This window comes from Pelophylax lessonae, assembly GCF_965119305.1.
Source record: "Pelophylax lessonae genome assembly, chromosome: 4".
In the NCBI taxonomy this organism is placed as follows: domain Eukaryota; kingdom Metazoa; phylum Chordata; class Amphibia; order Anura; family Ranidae; genus Pelophylax; species Pelophylax lessonae.
In genome coordinates, this window is record NC_138771.1 from 457,035,715 (window position 1) to 457,050,019 (window position 14,305).

The 14,305-nt window shown below is 46.8% G+C and overlaps 1 protein-coding gene across 2 annotated transcripts in view; it reads left to right on the forward strand.

Moving 5' to 3' along the window:
• Positions 1-14,305, forward strand: part of G3BP1 (G3BP stress granule assembly factor 1) — a 73,422-nt gene that overhangs the window by 39,837 nt on the left and 19,280 nt on the right. The window lies entirely within an intron of this gene.

Sequence of the window (14,305 nt, forward strand, 5' to 3'; positions counted from 1 at the left end):
GCCACTTTTTTAGGTACACCTTGCTATTACCGGGCTGGACCCCCTTTTGCCTTCAGAACTGCCTTCATTCTTCGTAGCATAGATTCCACAAGGTGTTGGAAACATTCCTCAGAGATTTTGGTCCATATTGACATTATATGCTCATCATGCGGTTGCTGCAGATTTGTCGGCTGCACATCCATGGTGCGATTTCCCGTTCTATCACATCCCAAAGGTGCTCTATTGGATTGAAATCTGGTGGCTGCAGAGGCCATTGGAGTGCAGTGACCTCATTGTCATGGTCAAGAAACCAGTAGTGAGATGATTTGAGCTTTGTGACATGATGCATTATCCTGCTGGAAGGAGCCATCAGAAGATGGGTACACTGTAGTCATAAAGGGATGGTCAGCAACAATACTCAGGAAGGCTGTGGCATCTGAACGATGCTTAAAGAGGAAGTAAGCCCTCCTCTACAACTTGTACCTATAGGTAAGCCTATATTAAAGGGGAAGTAAACCCTCCTCTGACACTTTTTTACCTATAGGTAAGAATATAAGGCTTACCTATAGGTACTGTAAATATCTCCTAAACATGTACCGTTTAGGAGATATTTACTTTGCATGCAGCCAGTGACGCCACTGGCGCATGCGATCTGAAGGAACGGGTGCTCGTGCCGTTCCTTCAGAGCCCCGTGCCGTGACCGTCGGCTCCCGCGCATGCACGGGAGTGACGTAGTCATGGCTCCAGCCAATCAAAAGGCCGGATTCCGCAAACCCAGAAGAAGGGCGACAGAACATGTCGCCCATGGACAGATAAGCGGTCGGCACGTTTATTATGTATTCGGTCTGACCAGACTATCGAGGTTGAGCAGCCCTCCCCACCCCCCACATACACCTGTACTCAATCAGTGTCCACCATCAAATGGATATAGGAGGAGTCCCCTGTAGTGCATTTGCACATTTTTCCCAGCAAGGAGTGTTGTCTCCAAGGGTTAGAAGGGCTGGATTCATCTCTTTTTCATGGATAGTGTAGGACCCACTGATAATGGGGTACTTTGACGCAGTAGTGGGCTTGAGCACGATATGGCCATATGGTGGGACCAAACCCCCATTTTTATTTATGGACTCTCTTCAGATTTGGTAGTAATTTCTTTTGCATTTGCGCGCTATTCTTTTTTAATATACATGTCTTTTGGTTCATAGCTGCAGCAGCTTTGGAAATACATGGGTATGCTCCCCCAAATTTTTTGCCTGTTTATTATGTATTCGGTCTGACCAGACTATCGAGGTTGAGCAGCCCTCCCCACCCCCCACATACACCTGTACTCAATCAGTGTCCACCATCAAATGGATATAGGAGGAGTCCCCTGTAGTGCATTTGCACATTTTTCCCAGCAAGGAGTGTTGTCTCCAAGGGTTAGAAGGGCTGGATTCATCTCTTTTTCATGGATAGTGTAGGACCCACTGATAATGGGGTACTTTGACGCAGTAGTGGGCTTGAGCACGATATGGCCATATGGTGGGACCAAACCCCCATTTTTATTTATGGACTCTCTTCAGATTTGGTAGTAATTTCTTTTGCATTTGCGCGCTATTCTTTTTTAATATACATGTCTTTTGGTTCATAGCTGCAGCAGCTTTGGAAATACATGGGTATGCTCCCCCAAATTTTTTGCCTGTTTATTATGTATTCGGTCTGACCAGACTATCGAGGTTGAGCAGCCCTCCCCACCCCCCACATACACCTGTACTCAATCAGTGTCCACCATCAAATGGATATAGGAGGAGTCCCCTGTAGTGCTTTTGCACATTTTTCCCAGCAAGGAGTGTTGTCTCCAAGGGTTAGAAGGGCTGGATTCATCTCTTTTTCATGGATAGTGTAGGACCCACTGATAATGGGGTACTTTGACGCAGTAGTGGGCTTGAGCACGATATGGCCATATGGTGGGACCAAACCCCCATTTTTATTTATGGACTCTCTTCAGATTTGGTAGTAATTTCTTTTGCATTTGCGCGCTATTCTTTTTTAATAGTCATAAAGGGATGGTCAGCAACAATACTCAGGAAGGCTGTGGCATCTGAACGATGCTTAAAGAGGAAGTAAGCCCTCCTCTACAACTTGTACCTATAGGTAAGCCTATATTAAAGGGGAAGTAAACCCTCCTCTGACACTTTTTTACCTATAGGTAAGAATATAAGGCTTACCTATAGGTACTGTAAATATCTCCTAAACATGTACCGTTTAGGAGATATTTACTTTGCATGCAGCCAGTGACGCCACTGGCGCATGCGATCTGAAGGAACGGGTGCTCGTGCCGTTCCTTCAGAGCCCCGTGCCGTGACCGTCGGCTCCCGCGCATGCACGGGAGTGACGTAGTCATGGCTCCAGCCAATCAAAAGGCCGGATTCCGCAAACCCAGAAGAAGGGCGACAGAACATGTCGCCCATGGACAGATAAGCGGTCGGCACGGCGGGGGCTTCGTTCTTAGGTAAGTATTTCATAATGAGCTAGTGTGCGATGCATTCTAGATCATTATGTGTTTTTCTTTCAGGTGTTCGTTTAAAAAAAAAAAAAATCTGAGGTTTAAAACCTCTTTAATTGGTACTAAGGGGCCCAAAGTGTGCCAAGAAAATACCCCCCCACCCCTGAACTATTGACAGGCAGTATGGGTCCATGCTTTCGTGTTTACACATAATTCTGACCCTACTATTTGAATGTCGCAGCTGAAATAGAGACTCTTTAGTCCGGGCAACATTTTTCCAATTTTGGTGAGCCTGTGTGAATTGTAGTCTCAGTTTCCTGTTCTTAGCTCACAGGAGCAGCTCCCGGTGTAGTTGTCTGCTGCTGTAGTCCATCTGCTTCAAGGTTAGATGTGTTCTGCTTTTTGGAGATGGTATTCTGCATACCTTGGTTGTAACAAGTGGGTATTTGAGTTACTGTTGCCTATCCTCTTGAACCAGTCTGCCCATTCCCCCTCTGACCTTACCAAGGCATTTTTCTCAACACCTGCCGCTCACTGGTTAGCTTCTGTTTTTCAGACCGTTCTCTGTAAACCCTAGAGATTGTGTGAAAATCCCAGTATATCAGCAGTTTGTGAAATACTCAGATCGGCCCGCCTGGCACCAACAATTATGCCACATTCAGAGTCAAATAAATCCTCACTCTAACGCACGCTTTGAACTTGAGCAAGTCGTCTTCACCACATGTAGTTGCCTAAATGCATTGAGCTGCTGCCATGTGATTGGATGATTGGCATTTTTTTAATCTGGCGCCAGTACCAGGAAGTCATGTCATGACATCACTTCCGGGTTTTTGCATGGAGACACGATCAGAGCCGAATGCGGCTTTGATCGGGTCTTCGGCGGCCGTGCAGGCTGGTTGCCCGAGTCTCCCGGTGGGACGGGAGACCCGGGCGAACCGCGGAAGGGGGGGGGGGGGTGACATCCCTTCCCACTCCATGTAATGACAGCCGAGCAGCTTCTCAGCCGCATTGATTGTCATTACAAGACAGTCGACCGTCGGCTATTGAGGCCGGTACTGGGGTGATGCCTCTAGCTGCAGGCATCACTCCGGTACAGCAGTTTCCCGAAATATCGGCAATATCCGTCAACTTGGTGGCCGATTCCGATATATGTCGGGGAAAGTGCAGATCGGCCCTCTATATTTTCGGCTTTGCCGATAATCGGTCGATCCCTAGTTAGACCCTCCTGTCAAAGTTTTTGATATGCCACCCCCCTAATGAGGGTGATTTTACTCTTTTGGATGGGTGGGGCAGTGTTCACACCCCTGCGCTGTGGCAATGCATGTTACGTGCACAGAGGTGGTCATTGTGATGGCACCCCACAAACCAGGGTTCCATTGCACTACCTTGAGCTTTGCTTGCAAAAATTCAGAAGGCCCTGTTTTTGGTTCATTAAGCAGTCTATATAAATGATCATTAGCAGACCTTTCATGTGAATGCGAGGCTCTTTGAATGCGAGGCTCTTTATCTTGTAAAGGGAAAAAACAGCAGCTACAAATACTGTAGCTATTGACTTTAATAAAAGTACACTTGCCTGTCCAGGGATCCAGTGCAGCCCCCACCCCGGGCTGGTTTCTGGTACCGTGGAAAGCATCCCTCTGCTTTTTTTTTTTTTTAATGGTCCTGCAGCCTTCCGCGGCGGCCCGAACTTCTGTTTTCCAATCACTTAGGTGATCCGAGTGGGTACCTATCAAAACGAGTAACCCGCTTATCAGTGCCCTGATTATCAGTGTAAGTGATGTGCTGGCAGTCATGATGGTTATTGGCTTTCCTTTTCTCCCACAGACACTGCTTGTGTGGAAAGGACTGCAGATAGCCGGTGTAGTGTCGGATAATGCCTCCTGTCGAAGAATGCATCTGACGGACTGCGCATGTGCGGTAAATGACATCACTCCAGCTGACTGCTCAGCTGGGGATGATGTCATTATTGCGCAGTCCGTCAGATGCATTCTTCGATGGGAGGCATTATCCGACACTTCGCTCTCCCCTCCGCTCTCTATCTACTGTCGGATAGTGCATCTGACAAACTGCGCATGTCAGTGTTGTCACCGCCAGCACAGCTGATCGGAGCAGTCAGCTGGAGTGACGTCAGTCTGTCGGATGCATTCTTCGACGGGAGGCATTATCCGACATGACACCGGCATGTTTGTTTACAATGTGATCAGCTTTGATTGGCCACAGCTGATCACGTAGTAAAGGGCTGCTGTTATCTCTTTACCCCAATCTGTGATCAGCTGTGTCCGGTCACAGCACACCCAGTGCGCGCTGCAGGTGACAGGGTTTTGGAAGAATGTCTATCGACGACTTCCCAGAACTGGATGACTGTGCTGTAGTGTCTTTTGGCTACAGCATGGTCAAGAAGTGGTTAAAGTGGTGTTAAAACCAAAATGTATTTATTACAGCTTGCCATATATATTGGATGTAGTGGCTGAATTTGTTTCTTTCGGCTTTCCCCCCCCCCCCTTTTTTTTTTTCATCTGGAGATCTGGTCAGTAACGCCCTATCTGTAGTAGTGCCTCTACTCTGGACAAATGAGTACAGGGGGCATGTTTACCGGAGCCATTCTCGGTCCAGTGATGTACTAGAGTCTAAGCTTTCTGGGACTTCCTTATTGGCTGAGACAACAGCGAAGGGCCATTGACTCCCGCTGCTGTCCATCAAAGTCAGTGAGCCAGTGAGGAGAGAGGGGGCAGGACCAAGTTTCAGCTTCATGTCTGAATGGAGACACTGCATCGGCTCGGGTGCCCCCATAGCAAGCTGCTTGCTGTGGGGACAGGAGGGAGGGGGCAGGAGCATTGGTGAGGGACCCGAGAAGAGGGGGATCTGGGCTACTCTGTGGCAAAGCAACTGGACAGAGCAGGGAAGTATGGCATTTTTCTTTTTTTTTTTTTTTAAGACATTTGTATCACTTTAAAGGAATTATACCTGGGATTTGTCCACCCCTGCTTTAGAAAATAAAAATGGTTTGTAGTAACATTTTTAGTATATTTGGTGGCTGATAACAGAAGGTCATTTAGTTCATGGGCTTCATTGCAAGTGTTGGTGGGCCTCAATTCAGTGGATAACAGAATTGTCCAGTGTAGGCATCTTATTGCTAGGTGATAAACACTATGGAAGACTAGTGATGACTTTCAGTTTGTGCTGCTTAGCAGAATGTATCCAGGCAACAAGAATAGTTTATCAGTCTTTTGGCTAAGATAAAGCACTGTGTCGGTTCCTATTGTCCAGTAGGGGTGCTCCACCACTGTGCCTTTTGCAAGGAATAGCCATCTGTATAGTATCCCTGTTGGTAAGATGGCAGGGTAGGAATCTGAATTGTGCTCCCACCTTTTAAACTGGGGGTCAGTAGAACTGCCCTAGTGGGCAGTTTTGGGGGACCAAGTGCCCCTGGTTTTGATCAGTGCTACCTGGTCTGGTTGAAAGCTAGAAAGGTGCAGTCTTCAGTCAGTCAAGTGGCGACTTGGGGGTGCTGTTAGTATCCACTATGGGTTTGGGACCCTGCTGTGAGAATGAGCATTAACCATTTCCAGACCGCTCGCCACAGTTTTACGTCGGTACTTTGACGTTAAATATTGGTGTTATGGCAGCAGATGGCTGCCATAACCCCAGTATTTTCTTATAGGCTGGGCGGGCCTCTTTGACATAAAAGTGGTCCCAGCGGCGGAATCCTTTTTATGGGTGGCGGGAGAGGTGCCTCCGCTGCTTACCGAAACCGTCGGTGGAATACTATCTAGTCCATCCATGTCACAGGCAAGTCGAGTGAGGGAAAGATGGACAGTGTAAAATTTTTTTTATTTTATTTTTTTTATTTTGCCTTTTATTTTTACTTTCAGTAAGTTTTTTTTTTTTGTAAGGTTTATCTCTGAAAAATAAACAATGAAAGGTGCAAGATACTTATCAGTTCCCATAGTAGTTCATATTAGTTGAACACGAAATGCAGTACCTAAGAAAGTATACAGGATAAATGTACAAATAGCTAATATCAAAGAAAGAGATATTGCAATGGAAAGGGTCTGCCTCCCAGGAGACCCCAATGGGGAAAAAAGACTGTGTCCCAGGAGACAGGAACCCCAGACCACTTAAAATGTCTAAAGAAAAACAAATGTAGAGGGGACACCAAACCAAAAGGGCAACATGTACTCTTTTGTGTACTTGGCAGTATTAGATAGCTTTATCAATAAAAGAAAAAAAAAAACATGAAACCGTGAAAAGTAGAAACCGAGGAAAAACCTTAGCATGGAGGACTCCCCAGGGAAAGTCCCCCACCATATATAGCCAGTGTTAAAATATCAAGGGATCTAGCGTTCAGCTACGAGGCTAGCTCTGCTTAAATCTAGAGTCTCGTATCGACAGAGAAGAGAGAAGAAAAAAAAAAGGGAGAGGGGGGGGGGGGGGGGGGGCAGACAAGAGTGCAGAAAAGAGGGGGTCTTTGGGGGGGGGGGGGGGGGGGAAATGTAAGGGGTGATGTCCCAGTGGGTTGAAATTAAAACAGTAAATGAACCGTTCTCTACTGTGGAAGTAGGGGAATTGGCATGTATGATTCCCAAGGTTCCCATGTAGTTTCGAATTTACTGGTGTTCTGCACTATACTAACCAGTTTCTCTTCTGCCATGATTAATGAATTTTCTTTTTCGTCATGGCAAGAGATACTTTGGGTTGTTTCCATGCTTTAGCCAAGGTGAGTTTAGCCCCTAGGAAAATGAAGTGGATTAGTCTTTTTTGGTTTCTAGTAGCTTGATCTATTGGGAAGTTCAACAGGGCAGCATGAGGCGATTGGGGAATTTGAATCTCAGTGACTTAGCGTATTGTAATGAAGATTTTATTCCAGAAACCTCTTATTTTGGGTCATTCCCACCAAATGTGTAGAAGGGAGCCCAAATGTGAGCAATTCCTGAAGCTGAGTGGGGAAGCCGAGGGGTAGAATTTTTTAAGTCTTAGAGGAACCATATACCATCTTGCCAATAATTTAATATCCGCCTCTATCAGGGAGACATTGAGGATACCTTTGTAAGCTCTAGTCATTGAAGCATACCAAACTTCAGGTTCCCACTCTCGAGAGAGGTCTGTCTCCCAGGCTCTGGCATAGATAGGCTTGGTTGCTCCATCCCTCCGAGCTTGAACGCAGAAGCAAGCGCAAGTCACGCCCACATGTAAACTATGTTCAAACCACACGTGAGATATTGCTGCGATCCTTAGTGAGAGCAATAATTCTAGCCCTAGACCTCTAACTCCTAAACTGGTAACCTGTAGAAATGTTTAAAGTGTCGCCTATGGAGAATTATAAGTACCAATGTTTGTCGCCTTTCCATGAGCTTGTGCAATTTTGGAGCATGACAGGTTTCGATATCTTTCACATTTTAGAAAAAAATTGGCCTAACTTTACTGCTTTCTTATTTTTTTTAAATTCAAAAAAGTGTGTTTTTTCAAAAAAATTGCATTTGTAAGACCGCTGTGCAAATGCAGTGTGAAAAAGTATTGCAACAATCTCCATTGTATTCTCTAGGATCTCCACACAAAAAAAAATTATATATATATATGCGGCCCGGAACTGCAGGGCCCCCTGACCATTATTATGTTTTTGCTGGGGAGGAAGGAAGTCGAGTCGGGGGCACAGCCACAGCGGCTTCCAACTAACTGTAAGCCGAGGCTGCCTCGGAGAGGACGGAAGGGGGAGCGCTGCCGGATTAAAATCCAATCGGGGATCTCTTGTTTACCCAGGGGCTGCTGTCATACGAAGCCCGCTTCCTGGACCAGCTCCTATGATAGACAGCACATTGGTGACTACTATAATAGGAGCCGGTCCAGGAGGCAGGACTTCTTATGACAGCCGTAAGCGGGAGATCCCCGCTCTGTGTAATTCAGTTGCTCTCCTCTCTCTTCATTGCAGACTGCATTGGATGGGCATGCACTTGTGAGGCTGCATTGGATGGGCACTGATCAGGCTGCATTGGATGGGCACGCACTGGTGAAGCTGCATTGGATGGCACTGTTTAGGCTACATTGGATGGGCATGCACTAGGCTGCAAGTGCCGTGCGATACCCCCGGCTGCCGCGGGAGACTTGTCTGCAGTCAGTGACAGAGCCGCTGCTTCCTGTATAGTTCCAGCTCTGTCACAGGCAGTGATATGAAATGTAAAGTAAAGCCCCGTACACACGTACCGATGGTCGGCTTACAAATGTTCCTCTTTTCTCCCCGGGATGTCGGTGTCTGCTGAAAAGTGCAAAGACAGCACAAGAATTTTGTCCGCCGACTGCAGAAGTGATGTCATGTAATGGTTAACTTTCCCTGTGTTTTCTATTTTCTGAGCATGCCCAGTCTTGCAAATCTGCGGTCTGTCGGCCGAATTGTGTACTGACAGGCGAACAATCGTCCGTTCTGGTGTCGGCATACAAATATTTTCATGTTTGCACGAAAGACTTTTGTCCGCGGATTGTGCGCAGACATCTGTCGGAGGCACCATACTAACACGCGTACAATCGGCAGATCCTTCGTCCACCGACGTTTGTATGCCGACGATCGGTACGTGTGTACGGGCCTTAACACTTAAAGAAGTGCACTCCCCGCGCCTGGTGTTTTTAGAATAAAACTGATTAAAAAACTGATTATAAAAATTAGGGATGCACCGAAATGAAATTCTTGGCCGAAGCCGAATAATAATGAAATGCTTGGCCGAAGGCCGAATACCGAACGTGGTGTTTCGCAATTTTTCCATTTATTTTGCCGCGAACAGGGGGGCGGGGCGTGGACCTAGTGTGAAGGAGCCGCAGTCAGGAGCAGGGGGCGGGACGTGCGCGTGACGTCACACCCCCTACTCGCGGCCGGACAGGACACCGGCGGCGTGTGAGAAGGGAGCCGCGAGCCGCAATGAGGAAGGTGAGCGGTCAGGGCGGAAGCTGACATTGTTCGGCTCAAAATTATTCGGCCTTTTGACTTATTCGGCCGAACACCTAAAGTGCTATTTTCTCTATTTTCGGCCGAATAATGTTCGGCCGCCGAATATTCGGTGCATCCCTAATAAAAATGTGAATATAGCAGCAGCAGTAGTAAAAAAATGTGTGGAAGAAAAATAGTCCTGTGTTGGACTATCTACAGTGCATGCTAATATTTGTAAATATTCAAGTGTTACCAAATACTGTGCAAACAATATGTAACAAAGTGATCCCAATGCTTTGAAAAATTATATAAATTTTATAAATAGATAAATCATGTGATAAATGAATCAAAATGTGACACAAAAAGCATAATATTTTGTATTTCAAAGTACATCACGTGATATAAATAAATAAGTGACAGTGAAAGTTCCAATTTTAGTTGTTGGAACTTTCACTGTAATTTATTTATATCACGTGATGAACTTTTAAATACAAAATTTTATGCTTTTTATGTCACATTTTGATTTATCACATGATTTATTTATAACATTTATATAATTTTTCAAAGCATTGGGATCACTTTATTACATATTGTTTGCACAGTATTTGGTAACACTTGAATATTTACAAATATTAGCATGCGCTGTAGATAGTCCAACACAGGACTATTTTTCTTCCAGTGATATGAAATGCACTCCGCCTGTGACAGGAGCCATACAGGATGCTGCGTCTATTGCAGCTGTTGCTTCCTCCCGTATCTGGGGTGGGGGGGACGTCTTCGCTGGTTCGCGTACCTGTGGACTTCTGGTACATGACAACAAAGTCATACGATACGGATACAAGAGTGTCATGCTTACCCTCCAGAAAGGTTCTTTCCTTTCAATGTGCGACTGCCCTTAGTCCGCTTACAGGCTCTCTTTGGGGCTGTGCAAGATCATTTGCTTCAAAGGGGTTCATAAGAGGCCTTTTTTTTCGTCCCTCGAGGGATTAAAAGTCCTTCAGGGCCTTCCTGGAGGTTCCATAAGGACCGGGTCTGGCAAGCCACGAGAGGCTCTTCCAGACCTACGGACAAGGCTTCCCCTGCATGAAGGGGTGCCCTCACCCTTATCTGGGGTGGGGGGCGTCTTCACTGGATTCTGGAACCTGTGGGTCCACAAAGTCATTCGGTCCGACTACACAATCGAGTTTTGTTGCCCGGCAAGGTTCTTTCCTTCCAACTTGTGCCTGCCTGTCCCCTGGGTGGTACAAGACCGGTTACATCAAGGGGTGATTATCCCGGTTCCGTTTTCAATCAAACCTGTTTACAGTTCCCAGGAAGGAAGGCAAAGTGCGTTTAATCCTGGACCTCCAAGGAACTGAACGTCTGTGTGAGTGCAGAAGTTCAGAATGGATTCCCATTCGTACGGTGGTGGCATCCCTGCGTCGGTGGATTTCCATGCCCCTATCGTTGTCAAGGATGGTTATCTTCACATTTCAATATGTGCCAGTCACCAGCGCTTCCTCCACTTTGCTGTGGGAGAGGAGCATTATTAGTTTGTGGCGTTACCCTTTGGTCTCGTGTCTGCTCCTTGGTTCTTCACAAAAGTGTTAGCCCTTGTTGCTCACTTTGCTACGCCAACGGAGGATCGCGGTACTGGGCTGCTTGGACAATCTCCTGCAAGTGGAGTCTCCTCCTGCTCTGGTGGAAAACCTGGACATCTCAATACGAACTCTGTGGGAGTTTGGCTGGATTCTAAATTTTCAGAAGTCTGCCCTGGTTCCATCCACAAAGCTGGGACTATCTGGGCAAGACTCTGCCTTAGCCAGAGTGCTCCTTCCTCTGTACAAACTCCCAGAAATTGCAGGCTACAATTTGTCTCCTGCTGTCCAACAGATGGTCATCCCTCCGGACTTGCATGCGGGCGCTGGGCCTGATGGTGTTTACCTTCGAGACGGTTTCGTTTGCACAGTTCCATAAGAAGTTCCTCCAAAGGGAGATTCTGACCAAATGGGACAAGACTCCGCTGAGTCGGAACGAAGGAGTCACTTATATGGTGGCTTCAGCTGGACAAATCCTTCCTCCCCTGTATTGGACAATGGTCAACACAGATGCCAGCCTGTCGGGCTGGGGAGGTGTCCTCGGCAAGCATTCTGCTCAGGGGATCTAGACGCTGGAAGAGTCAAGACTACTGATCAATGTCTTGGAACTTCAAGCGATCAGACTGTCTATACCATTGGACGGATCGTCTTCAGAGTTCTCCAGTGTTCATTCAATCGGACAACGCCCTGACCCTGGCTTATGTCAATCACAGAGGGGGCACAAGAAGTGTCCTGGTGGCTCTGGAGGAAGCTGGCGTTCTGAGCTGGGCAGATTGGTTCCTTCCAGCCCTCTCCGGTGTACACCTTCCCGGGGTGAAAAACTGGCAAGCGGATTACCTCAGTCGGCGGGCGTTGGACCAAGGGGAGTGGTCCCTTCACCTGGAAGTGTTTCATCAACTGTCTCTGGTGGGGCACCACAGAGGTGGATCTGTTGGTGTCTCGGCTCAACAAAGATGCAGAGGTTTGTGGCTTGGTCAAGGGATCCTCTGGTGGACGCCACAGACGCGCTGGTGGCCCCGTGGTGTCTGTATTATCTGATTTACGCCTTCCCTCCTCTCCAGGTTCCACCAAGACTTTGCGGCAGAAGGGATTCTGGTCATTTTAGTGGCTCCGGACTGGCCTCGCTGGACTTGGTACACCAATCTGGGGCGGCTGGTCGCCGACCATTCCTTGGAAGCTTCCTCAGGGAGTATCTGCTGTCCCAAGGACTGATCTGCCATCCTGCTTTACAGTGGCTGGCTTTGACGGCTTGGCTGTTAAATGTCAGGTGCTGAAGGATCAAGGTTTATCGGAGTCGGTGGTTCCTACTCTGTTTAAAAGCTAGGAAATCTACTTCTAGGAGGCTCTGCCATCATATGTGGAAGATGTACATTGTGTGGTGTGAGTCTCTTGGGGTTCATCCTCGCTCCTTTTCGGTGGCTCGGATCTTGACCTTTCTTCTACAGGGGGTTGAACAGAAATCGACCTTGAGTGCCATCAAGGGCCAGGTGTCTGCTTTCGCGGTCTTCTTTCAATGATCTTTTGGCCACACACTCCCTGGTGCGTACCCTTTTCTTCAGGGTGTCCGACATTGGTTGCTCCAGTGCGCGCTTCATTGCTGCCTTGGGATCTCAATTTGGTGCTTTCGGTCCTCCAGAAGTGTCCATTTGAGAATGTTCAGAAGATTTCCTTACTTATACTGTCCAGCAGGGTGTCAGAATTTGCGTTCTCCTGTCGTTAACCTTCAACCCTGTCTGTCGTTCCTCCCAAAGGTTGTCTCAGATTTTCATTTGAATGAAGACATTGTGTTGTCTTCATGTGTCCCAGGCCTATACATCCGATGGAAATTGATTTGGATGTGGTCCAGGCAAGTAGGGTGTACCCGGCAGCTACGTAGTCTTTTAGGAAGTCGGACTCAACTATTTGTGCTCACAGATAGGCCTCAAAGTGTTGTCCACTTAGCGCCTCCTGGGCCTTCCGTCATCAGACGTCAGTGGCGCAGGTTTGCAAGGCAGCCACCTAGTCCTCGTTGCACACTTTTTTACAAAGTTTTATAAAGTGGATATGTTTGCATCTGCGGATGCTTCTTTTGGCCGCAAGGTTTTGCAGGCTGCTGTTGAGAGGACCTGATCTTCTGAGGGTGTATTGTGTGTTTTCAGGTGGGCTCCAGTTGTTTTGAGCACCTGTTGTCTGGTTGGCTATGGTTTAGCCTTGGGGATTTTTTTGCTGTTCCCACCCCTCCATGTTTAAGACTGCTTTGGGGCGGTCCCAATGGTTGAGATCTAAATCTGTGTCAGTCAATCAACGAAAAAGAAAATGGGATTTTTGACTTGCCGTAAAATCATTTCTCTGATGTTCATTGACAGACACAGCACCCACCCCTCTGTGGAGTAGTAATTCTTCTCACACTGCTTGTAACTAAACGGAGTACCTATAGCAAAGAGAGGGAGTAGCCAGACCTTTTTTTTTTTTTTTTGCCTAGTGTCCTACTCCTGTAGGGGGCAGTATAACCCAACAGTTATGGAGATCTGAAGATGTGTCCGTCAATGAACATCAGAGAAATGTATTTTACGTAAGTCATAAATCCCATCTTTCTGTACTTTTAAGTTTTGAAAATTTACCACAACTGTGGCTCTGGTTACGGACCAGAATGTTCTCTTGTATAGTTTACTTCTCCATGCATGGAGTCTTCCCACATCCTAACTTGCTGGACTGTGAAAGAGTATCACATTAAGTTCATATGTGTTCCTGTGCCCTCCTACTGTGAGCAATCCCTTGTACTGCAGAACACCTGGCTCTTTGTGCTGCTTTCCTCCCACTTCTGAGCTCTGCTATACAAGAAGCTTTTATGTCGGGTTATATCTGCCTTCTTGCTTTTATTTAACCACTTCCAGTCCGGGCCAATTATGGCGCTCCTCTCCTACATATAAAAGCCTTGTTCTTTGCTAGAAAATGACGTAGAACCCCCTCCCTCCCAAACAAATAAATTGATACCAAACATGTCATGCTTTAAAACTGTGTCTGCCTGTGGAACGGTACAAAATTACGTTATCCAAGAATCTCTTTAGGCAACGCTTTTAAAGCCTTTGCAAGCTATCAGTTTAGCATTCCACAGGATATTTGTTGTTAAAATGATTACTCTTGCTCTGACATTCACAGCAATACCTCACTTGTGGGGTGCGATCACAATAGGGCTGAAACAACTAATCGATTATGAAAATAGTTGTCAACTATTTTCATAATTGATTAGTTGGTCAACCAATTAGTTGGTCTGCATACAGAATGCATGATTTGTTTACATATCAGGAAATACAGTGCAGCACACATACAGCTCAGTACACTGCCCATGACAGTAAGTGCCTAAGAACTTGTTAA